The sequence below is a fragment of the Hemitrygon akajei genome, chromosome 2, assembly GCF_048418815.1.
Source record: "Hemitrygon akajei chromosome 2, sHemAka1.3, whole genome shotgun sequence".
Taxonomy (NCBI): domain Eukaryota; kingdom Metazoa; phylum Chordata; class Chondrichthyes; order Myliobatiformes; family Dasyatidae; genus Hemitrygon; species Hemitrygon akajei.
In genome coordinates, this window is record NC_133125.1 from 8,719,560 (window position 1) to 8,731,858 (window position 12,299).

A 12,299-nucleotide genomic window follows, 5' to 3' on the forward strand; every position below is an offset into this window, starting at 1 on the left:
TCATCATTGCGGATCCATTTCCCTTTCAGTCCCAATCTCCTGCCTTCTTCCCATAATCCCTACATGCCTTGACAAATCAAGATTGAGTTTGTGATGTTGTTGAACATCTGCAGCAAAGAAAATTATTATTTGAGATGCTAGGAGTTTCTGTAGGTCTCCAGCATTGTACGCATATCACATGTTCACATTTGTAGGATAACTTGGTCAAAGTTTCCTAGTTTAAAAACAAAAATGCTGGCAACCCTTGGAAGACCAGCTAGCATCTGCAACAAGAGAAGTAATTCCAATGTAAGGTCTTTATCTTGATATGCTATCTCTGTTTCTCTTTCTGCAGCTGCTGCCTGAACTACTGAGTGTTCCCAGCATTTTCTGTCCTTTACTTCAGACTTCCAGCATCTGCAGACTTATGATTTTCAGTTACCACACTGATGAGGGTGTGTGTGTGTGACAAATGGCCACTGGAAATGCGGAGAGCAAGTGGATTATGATGCCAAGCTTGATGTTGCAATATTGGAGCTGCCCAGTCCAGAACTAACTCCCATGCCAACTTCAGAAAGTCAGAACACCAGAATCAGGTTCATTATCTCTGGCATATGTCGTGAAATTTGTTGTTTTGCGGCAGCAGTATTGTGAAATACATAATAATAAAAATATAAAATCACAATAACAAGTATATATGTAATGGTGGAACAAGGGCAAAACATTGAGGAAATGTTCATGGGTTCAATGACCATTCAAAATCTGATGGTGGAGGGGAAGAAGCATTAAGTGTGCTTTCTTAGGCTCCTGTACCTTCTCCCTGATAATAGTAATAAGAAGAGGGCATGTTCTGAATTGTGAGGTTCTTTAATGATGGATGCCACTTTTTTGAGACACTGCCTTTTGAAGATGTCCTCGATGGTGGGGAGGATCGTGCTGGCTAAGTTTGCAACCCTCTGCATCTTTTACTGATCCTGTGCAGAGGCCACAGCATGCCAGGAGGCGATGCAACTGGATAAAATGCTCTCCACCATACATCTATAGAAATTTGCAAATCTTTGGTGACGTACCAAATCTCCTCCATCTTGTATAGCCTCTGATGTGCCTTTTTCATAATTTCATCAACATGCTGGGCCCAAAATAGATCCTCTGAGACATTCACTCCCTTTCCACTGCTAACTCCTCAATGAGGACTTGTGTGTGTTCCCTTAATTTCCCTTTCCTGATGTCCATAATCAGTTCCTTGGCCTTACGGATGTTCAGTTCAAGGTTGTTGTGACACCACTCAACCAGTCAATCTATTTCACTCTTGTATACTCCCTCATCACTATCACACACATACTATGATAACTTAGAAAAAACTGCAGATTCTGGAAAAGTTAAGCAAAAATCAGAAAATGCTGGAAATACTCAGCTGGTCAAGCATCATCTGTGAAAAGTTCCATGCTAGGAGCCATTCCTCTTTCATTTGTTTTCATTCGATGTTTCCAAAGCCACATCCTTTGGTTGAATGACTACCAAAGGCTGCCGTAGTCACAAAGCACATCTCCTTTGAAGCAAGCAAAGAAACTAACTGCTGCTCGATACCCTGCTGGCGCATCCCACCAATCAGCAACAGGGACGATGCCCAGATCGATACAATGAGCAGCAGTGACACATTAACTTGCTACCTGTAATTCAGTGAGTTTGTTTCTGCCTGTTGCAACGTCAAAGCCTGTAACGTGACATAATGCACGCAAAGGTAATCATTATCTTATGTGGGTGTGTCAGATTTGAAGTCAATATGATGATCTTCATCATTGTATTAATTCTGCATGAAATGGAATCAAAGAACTGTAGTAAGTCAAAGCACATACAGATAACATTAGTCTATGTCACGTTCCCAACGTTATAATACTAGACAATTGAAATTTAAATTTTCAATAAACATATTCAAGGCATAACAAAGATTTCAGCAAAAAACTGAGATGTAGTAAGTTCATCCAAACTGAATTACTGATCCTGTTCATAATAATTCACACAGAACCTAGTATCATTTTAATTTACTCAATGTCAATATTATACACAACTGTAATACAATAACATGCTACACCTGCATGTTTTTAATAATTTATAATTTAAAACAAATTGTTTTGCACAAAAAAAGTTGTATCAGCAAATTAATGTCTTACAAAATTATATTTGTGGTTCATTGCTGTAATTAATTTGTTCCATTTTTGCATTGTGAGCTACAAAGCTAAAATGAAGTCTAGTGCTTCTTTTTATATCTAACAGTATAAAATACTGAATATTCTTATTCACTTTGTAATGTAGTTAATTGCTGACATACCTTTCCCCCCTACTCTTGCGCATATTCAAATTTAAATATTTGGTATTTCAGTGCTGATTTGCTCATTGAAGTGTCAATCATTTCAGATTCATGGGAGTAATATCCTTATGGCTTCTAATACAGTAATGAGAAATAGGTGCTTACGTAAAGTGAATGAAATATGATTATTACAGTGAACAAGTCAATACCCAATTGTTAATTGTTTCCACCAATGTTTTAGTGTGAAGTTAAGCCACACCCCACCTAGAACAAAGGTTATAACTAGGATGAATACATGCGAATGCTAAGTTATAAATCAGAACATTTTCATTTACAATTTTAAAATCACTTATTAAATGACCAGGAACGTAGTGCTGAAAACCTCATATAAACTGATGTGGGAAATATAATTTCCGTTAATCATTTGTGTTGACGATTTTCATTGTTATTTTAAACAAATCTCAGTCTGCCTTTGGTAGATCCTATGAATATAATGTATGGCATTGACTTGAATTGCAAATGCGCCTGACTGCAAAATCTTCCTTAATTAAATTCCCATAAATATGAGAAGCTACAACAAGAATTTTGACAGCTCTTTATACTTCCTAGTGATAGCAACCCCGCTGTTAATACATTCATGTCAAGATTTTAATGCACAATAAAGGAGAATTAACCAAAGATTGAATTACAGAAGGTGTAGCCGTCCTCTACTCTCATTCCCATTACATTTACAATCTATTTATCAAACAAAAAGCTCAGTCCAATTAAAACATAAATGTTGCATGTTAGTATTCATTTTGCTGGCTTTGAAGTTTTGGATCTATTGTTGGGTTGAATGGAAGTTAGTATGTAGATATGCGAAGGTTTTAAGAATTGTTTTTCAATTTGCAGGCAAAATTTAACAAATAATATTCTTCCCTAACAATTGAAAATAGTAATTCTGAAATTTGCCAAATAATCTGATTGGTTAAATAGGAGCTCCTGTTTTCTAATAAGGAGCAACATTTGCACGTGAAAGAGAAAGGTTGTGAAGATACAACAGAATACTGTAAACATAAAAAGACACCTCCTTCAGCCTGTCAAAACTTGGCCATTAATCATCTATAAAATATTCGCACAAAATGGCACCCTCCAAACCAATTAAAAATAAGTTTCAGTTAAAAATCAAAATTTAACGTGTAGGCCTTTATTATATGTGTGTAGCGAATAATCTAAACAATAGAGTTCCGTGGTTATGTTTCATTTCAAATAGAAAACTGTAATATGGAAATATGGAATGCATTATGGCGATATTTGCCTGTTAAAGCTTGATTTATCAAAAATCTTATTGAAGATTCCCACAGGAATATAGACATGACACCAATACAAAACACAGAAATGCAGTTGGATGTGAGATTTGCAATATGGGGAACTGTAAATAAATCCATGAATATTAAGTATACTTTACCAGTATATACTGTATATTTATTTAAAAAACACAAAATAGCAAGTTGTAAAATATAATAATATTAGAAAGAAATTTGGAGAAAAAGAAAAATGTGCATTTAGAAGAGTGATTCTTGGTTTGAAGATACTAGGGAACACAGTCCACATATTGTTAAGATTGTGCTTGATTAAGTACATCAAAAAGATCTATCAAAATTAGCCCAGTAATTTATGGACCATGCATCTCATTAACCCATAAATATTCTGCATTTCTCCCGAAGAGAGCCCAATGATTGAATTTTAGAGTTGTGCATAGAGGTGAAGCTATGATGATTTCATGTGTGTGTTCAGATAATGGGTTAAGTCCACAGTACATACAATGCAGAAAATGAATGCTAATGTTATTTGGTTCTTGGTATGGTCATAGTTTCTCTGCATCAAATGTCAAGTTAATTTACAGCATGCAATATATGATATGTTACCTCGGTTTGTGGTTTTGTCTGTAACGTATGCAGCTGCGATCAAGTTCAGGCAATGGGGGAGGGGCACAGAGAGAGCCCACAGCACATAATTCAGTGTCTGTAAATTGACTGCATCTATGACGGCAGTCTATGGGCCCTGGTGCTTATTTGCATGCTGCAGAATATAGGGGATTAAGCCGAAATGATTTTCATAGAGGATTTAGAACTGACATTTATTATTTGGTTCACAGACCTCCCAAAGGAAAGTTTGTTTTCTGTTGTAGATAAAATAAACTAGGATAGAGTATGCTTGATTTTCAGGTTTCTGCAAATAAGTGTTTATAATACGATGTTGGAATATTTTTATTCCTTTAGCCTGGGTTAACTTTCACCTTGCCGCTTAATCAGCTGACTGCAGTGACCAATTTTAATGAACTGTTTTCAGATCACCTAGTTATTGTGTTTACATGTTTCCTTAATTTTGTTGTTTGTTCCTTTTTTTAAATAAGCAAATAATTCTGCAGTACAAAAATCTTAAAAGTCTATGTGTATGTTTCACACTGTTCCTTTTTGCTTGTTCTGATTTACGTTGTGAATGTTAAAGATCAAAGTAATCACTTTTTAAAAATCCATTATTTATAGTTATAATATAATGATTCATTATAAGCACCATCTATGTAAAAGCAGATTTTAGCTCAATTCAAACTATTTACAATTTCTACAATATAAGTTTATTTTAAAGTTTATTATAACTAACATTTTCATTTCACACAAACATGGTAGCTGCAGAGAAGTAAATTTTAGGCTTATTGAGGATTGAATGTGTGTTTTGTATGATAAAATGGAAAGGGACAAAACTGATTTTATTGAAGCCATTAATGAAACATAGACACTGAAATTTGTTCCTGAGTCTTTGAGTTCTAAACTGGATATTAAAACTATCCACTTGTGCGGACTTGCATGTAAAACTGTGAAAAGTTTTGATAATTTTAGACAAACACTTTTCTCAATATATTTGATGATGTATATAAGTGTAAAAATATTATTGTACTTCTACTTGAATTGAAGGAATTTAAGTTCATGAACTTTTTTTATTCACAGTTTAAATTAAGTATTCCAACACTGAATTTTATATTAGTATGTTTCTCACTTATTAGGTCACTTTAAATTTAATCTCTCTAGGATATCTTCACTATATTCCTATCATGTAAAGTATGATTTCATTCATTCATTCATAGGAAGGTATGACAGCATTTTACATTTCCATGCAAAACTTGCCAAACTTTCCTTGGATATGGATGGAACATATTATATATTCTCAAAACACAATTTATGGATCTATCATGTGTCCTGATTTCTTTTGGTCTCTCAGCCTGAAATATAGAATCATTGTGGGTCATTTCACACACACACACACACACACACACACACACACACACACACACACACACACACACACACACACACACACACACACACACACACACACACACACACACACACACACACACACACACACACACACACACACACACACACGTTTAGTTATGGCTCTGTGCCTATACAAACAGGAGATACCAAAGAAAGATATGGAAAATATATAGAGTGGTAAAGGATAGAGGAGTCAGGAAGTGACTATTCTCCATTAAATACCACTTTCAATATTGGCAGTGTTAATGAGCAACTCTATTTAATTGGTACTTATAGTGAAATACTGTGCAAAGTTCTTTGTTTTATTCATAAAATTGAATCCCAAGATTATAGAGTAACAGTATTTAATTGTAATACTATATTGCATACATGAGCTATTTAATCATTCACAGATCACATTTTATAACCTATCTCTTTAAAAGAAAAGCTAAAATAAAATGTATTGGTTATAAAACTGGGACTTTCCTTGTAAATATTGAAACTACTTAGTAAAGAATAAAATGCAGTTTTAGTGTGAATTTAGTTTTTACTTGCAAAGTCCACAGCCTTTCACAGAATAAATTGAAATATTCCCATTAGATTTCCATTAGATTTCATTCAAGTTAAGAATTTAACCAGATAACCATTTTTCTGCCAGCTTTTTATATCATATTTTTCTTTAAGATATGTAAGAACATTTAATTCATGTCTGCATTACAAAATAAATGACTCCAGCTGACCTGTAGGCAATATACTTGTTAAGTGTAAACATATTAATTGAAAGTGTACTTTTTAGCTTTATCACAGATACTGGTTATTATATTATATTATTGGAACCTTTTACTGAAATATGTAGTCAAGCCTACTAATTAGCTTTATTTCAGTTATTGAAATCTATTAATATTAAATGATTGCAATATTAATAAAGTACGATGCTATTTGCATACATTGTCATTGGACATGGCCAGATCTGCATGGGGAAATGTTATTGTTACAGTACCCAGTTTATAGCTATGCCCTTTGTGTTGTGTGAGATGCTCAGCATTTCTACTTTCTATCACGCTGATGCATATCCTCGTTTATTATTATTCCATTATCATCATGTCTTCTCAGCAGGCCCCACTAATTATAATCGAAATATTCATGCCAGGATGGTCATTCTGTGATACTGAGGTTCGCCCAATTATGTAGGTGTGACCCTAGGACTTGAAAGTTGTAACGCAGCATCTGCTTTTAAAGCTGGTGTGATATTTTGTGGGAAATATAAATTTTATTTAATCCACACTACACTGTTAAATAGTACTTTTAACTGGAAGCCAGTGGAGGTTTAGGCACTCTATGTGCCTGGTATAAATCTTGTTCATTCAGGAGGAAGCTCCAAGCAGAATATTAACATGCAAGAAGACAGCAGATATTGTGTTCTTACTGAACTCAAGCACTGCTGAGAATAGGAGCAACACAAAATAAGTGTGGTGCTAATTATATTTTCAATAAATATACAATAATAAATAACTTTATTTCATTTCGCCAATTAGTCATATTTTAAAATAGTGAAAAGGGGCTCATGCTTGTGTCAGAGAATATGAGGATATAAAAATGAAGTGGTCTGCTGGTAGATAACAAATGTGCCATGAAATTGCATAAAATTTGTGGTGTGTAGCACCAGCGCAATGTACTCCAGAATACTCAACCCATTTGTAAATATGTCTTTATTATAAACCCACTAAAATTCTGGTTAATGATACTAGATTGTTCAGTACTGTACTGTGTTCCTGATTTTGAAAAGTTAGTACTCGAGATAGCTTCCTTTGGAATTATTAAGAAAGATAGCCTACTCCTCAAAACTGTTTAAAATCAGATATGGTATGTCATTTCCAAATTGACTTTTTTATTTACATTGCGATCTCTGATATCAGAATCAGAATCACAATCTGATTTAATATCACCTGCATATGCCATGAAATTTGTTAACTTTGCAGCGGCGAACAATGCAATACGTGATAAATATAGAAAAAGCTGAATTACAGTAAGTATAGATATGTATATTAAATTAAATTAAGTAGTGCAAAAACAGAAATAATAAAAAATCGTTGTGAGGTACTGCTAATGGGTTCAATGCCTATTTAGAAATCTGATGGCAGAGGGGAAGAAGCTATTCCTGAATCACTGAGTGCGTGCCTTCAGGCTCCTGTACCTCCTTCCTGATGGTAACAATGAGAAGAGGGCATGTCCTAGGTATAATATGTCTTATATTAGCCATTTCTAGTTGATTGTTGATAGGTTGATAATTATCAAGAATTCTTGTTAAAGAAATAACTTAAAAGCATGTTATGTTAGTTAGCAGAAATGGCAAACCTACCTCAATTCAAAGCCTGTGTGAGAGTGAAAATGTCTTTAAATATCAAATCAAAAATAATTGTCAAATTAATATGGAGGATTAATTCTAAAATATTGAAATAAAAATTGAGTATATTTTGGACATTTTTGTAATATTTTATGTGAGAATAGAAAGAATGAGAATGCTGCTGTTATTTAAATGCATGTTACTGTTCCACAAATGCCACCTCATAAAATTTACTGCATAATCATGCATATTCATATGCTATTTTGCATAATATTAGCAACTCATTTGAGAGGTGCAAAAATACATATTGTATATCTGACTTTGCAATTCTCAAACACAAAAGTGCAAAGAGACATAGTAAATATTCTAATTTTCTTTGGTTAACACCAAAGCAAAAATATTAGTCATATAAATAGTTCTTTAGGCAGGCTTTATAGTTATTGTATCTGTAGTAGATTCTGCTGCTATTGTGTATAATTACCAAGGCCAATTAGAACATTAGATATTTCAAGATATTTTTCCCCAGGATTTTGTTCACTGTAGTATTCCTGTTAGTATTTTTTGTTTTCTCACAGTATGGCAAGCATCTACAATATTTATTTTGCATACTGTAGATGAGATATACTAGAATCAACATCACTTTATCGCCGGTATGTGAAATATACCAGATTTGATTGTGGTTCCGTGCCAAGCGTAAAGCACAGGACAATAGAATTACAGACAACACAGTAGCAACAAACAATTTGCAAGACAATAGTGCAAACAGCAAATATATATATATATATATATATTGTGTAGGTAATAGCTTTGCAAGAAGATAAAGCCTAAATACAAGACACCCAAACTCTGATTCAATGGTTCTTTGTATTGGAACACAAGCCGTGTTAATAAGCAGCTCGAGAAGTAATTACCAATGGAGTTTGGGCAGGACAAATGCTTGGGTAAACAGCAATTGTTTCTAACACAAGATTCCAAACAGAAGCAACAATACCAGCATTGTCCACTACCTCTCATTAGGAGGACTGAGGCACAAGGGCCGAGTGCTCAGAGGCGGGTGGGAACCAAACAGGCAAGACTCTGTGCTGAGCAAGTATCCCATGATCCCATTACAACAAGCTTTGGCTTTTGGCATCAGCAGTGCCAGCTGCATTGGGAGAAGCCAAGCTTGTCATAGCATTTCCACGTCAAAACCTTGTAATACAGAGGCAAAGGCATGGTTCGAGCTTAACGAAAAGAAAAATAACAAAAGCATCCATTAGGATTTGCTTGTGGAAAGAACTGTTCATTGGTACAGTGAGCAACCTTAAACCAAATCCTCCTAAATAGTTTTATACACATCAGTGCTTAGTTTTGCAAAAATGAAATGTATTTTAATCAAATTTTTGCAATTTCTGCTGTAGATTTTGTGACAACTGTGATCTTTGTAATAATGAATTCATTTTCATTACAATTTCTTTAACTCTATTCGTAAAATAAATCAATTGATTTCTTAGATTGTTTCATTTCTTGCTCAGTATCAGCCTCGGTAACATTTGACTACACCATGAATTAATATTATCTTTTTTTTTATCTGTGATTTATTGGTAAATTAACTAAGCACTTTCAGGCTATAACATTCAAGTACAAATAGGTCTGTTAACATTAATGTATCTGACCCCACCCACTTCTCACAGAATTCCTCCTGACTACAGACGACAAAGAACCAATAAGGAAGCGAAACAACCAATGAAATATGTCAGGGGCATAAATTATATTGTTCCATTGTTGTTTAAACAGTGGATTACAGACAATGTGGCCCAGTTTTATTTACAGTACTATATAGAGTTTCTCAATTCAAGTAACCACCGTCACCCAATTAAGACACAGAAGACAGGTCAATTATTATATGGAAGACAAGGCATCATTAGTGAGGCACCCCTAGAAAGATTCAAATTCTTTAATGTCATTTCCAGTACACAAGTGTAAAGTAGAACAAAATAATTGTCACACCGGATCTGATGCAGCACCAAAAAACGCACAATAAGATAAAGAATGCAATAATTAAAAAATGGACAATTATATATAAATACATGAGATAGCTTTTATACATTGGTTGTATCTATGAGGAACTTTTGAAAATTACTACACACATCCTAGCTGAATGAAATCTGTTGAAGTTGCTGAATATTCTCTCTTATACTGCATATTTTTAAATTGATCAAAGTATGGACAAAAAGGCAATCGGTACAATATAATTTCATTTCAATGCAAACTTTAGTCAGTACCATGTGAAGGTATTATCAACGATGAGCTTTTTAAACATAAACCAAAAAGCCAGTGTATTTGTGTCAAAGAAAGAAACTGATATGTTCAGATGTTCTCAGACGGTCTAACAAAATGACAAATTAATTGAAAATGACTTTGCAGTTAAAATACGGAGACAGTTGCTTTTTTCTTAAAAAAAGAGATATATAAATTAGTTTGAGCTTATCTAAGTGCATCAGGTTTATCACAGAATAGTTTCCGTACCAGCAGGAGTTTAGGCAGAAGAAGCGTTCATTTCCTTTATGCGATCTGATCTGCATAAGATGATGTCCATGACTGCTCAAACACTGTGAGAATTCAATCATAAATATATTACAACCACAAGAATTCTAGTTTTATCTTTTAACATCTTATTAGTTATGCAAGTGGTTACTAAATTTAAAAACACTCTGCATGTACCTTGGATTTAAAACTGTATGGACAGATTATTTGCAAATTATACTCAAAATTTACATTTTTAAAAATAATTTGACACAATAGCCCAGTTTGATTTGAACAGATAATACATGATTTTTTAAAAAATATCACATGCAATATTTCTTATTAACTGTCATATAAAATCTTTAGTGATAAAGGTAGAATGAGGAATCTATACAGAACAGATAATGCATTTGTGGAACAATAAAATTCTTTTGTTTTGTTCATTTTGAAATATACCATTGTAAACAATTAAACACATCTACTTTAAAATATAAGTAAGAATTGCTGCTAAAGATAGAATTTAGTCCACAATAAATCTGTTTGTTGATCTACAAAAATATGTTACAAAAGGTATGTCAAAAGCATACCCTGTTTTATTTACGCTAATTTGTTCTGACAATAAAGTTAATGTTTTGTGTAGCATTTTAGAAAGAACAGTGACCGAACACAGATAATATACTGGAATACTTATATAAAAAATTATCCAAGTTCTTAATTGGCCATTTTCTTCCCCAATGTATTTTGGATCTAAATGTCTCTATCTTGGTAATGTTATAGTTTGAGTTAGCAGAGGATGAATGGTAGTTGACCCTGACCTCGAACAATACTGTCCACAAAGACTTAGTGGTGCCTTCTTAGAGAACTTTCCCATTCCAATATGACTTTAGGAATGGTGCCATCTGCAAGGGATCTATGGTATCCTGGATAGTGAAGTCACCAAGCAGATGGAATAGGCTTTCAGAATGAACAAATCTCATGCCTCACAGGCCAAGAGCAAAAAGCACTAACTGTAATTATACTTTATGTCATCTACAATAAGTAGAATTACTATCAGACATATATATAGAAGTAGAAGTTGTCAAGTATTATTTGAATAGATTTTAAAATAATAACATTTATATTTTTCTACATAATATGGATTGTGGAGAAATAGCTTTTTAGATAAGCCCAAGGAGATTGTTCAGCAGCAATTATGGTTTGATGCACTCTTGAAAACTCTTCATTCAACAAAATTTAATGTTTGTTTTACACAAAGATGTGTACAAATGATTGATTTCAATGGCCACTTTATTAGGTACACCTGTACATTCTTGTTAATGCAAATATCTAATCAGCCATCAGCAACTCAATGCAGAAAACCATAAAGGCTTGGTCACGAGGTTCAGTTGTTCTGACCAAACATCAGAATGGGAAAGAAATGTGATCAAAGTGACTTTGACTGTGGAATGATAGTTGGTGCCAGACAGGGTGGTTTGAGTATCCCAGAAACTGCTGATCTGCTGTGGTTTTCACACACAGCAGTCTCTAGAGTTTACAGAGAATGGTGTGAGAAACAAAAAAAAAATCCAGTTCTGTGGGTGAAATCTTGTTAAGGAGAGAGGTCAGAGGAGAATGGCCAGACTGGTTCAAGCTGTCAGGAAGGTGTCAGTAACTTAAATAGCCTCACATCACAACAGTGGTGTGCAGAAGAGCATCTCTGAATGCACAAGTCAAACTTGGAAGTAGATGTTCTACAGCAGCAGTAATCCAGTTTATTAAACACAGGAAATACCTAAGATCATGGACTTTGTGTTGATTGTAGCTTGCAGTAGTTCAACCTCTTGACAGGCAGCATAACATTATTATCACCTTTTGAGCTCCCATCTTT

General features: G+C 34.0%; 1 long non-coding RNA gene across 2 annotated transcripts in view; it reads left to right on the plus strand.

The window, feature by feature from the left end:
• The window catches only part of LOC140738932 (uncharacterized), a 191,594-nt gene that overhangs the window by 90,346 nt on the left and 88,949 nt on the right, over window positions 1–12,299 (plus strand). The window contains exon 4 of one of the 2 annotated variants that reach the window (XR_012101482.1): window positions 335–575. The exons of the other annotated variant lie outside the window; for it this stretch is intronic. This is a non-coding gene — a long non-coding RNA (uncharacterized lncRNA). The remainder of the gene's footprint in view (window positions 1–334; window positions 576–12,299) is intronic. 2 annotated transcript variants of the gene reach the window in all.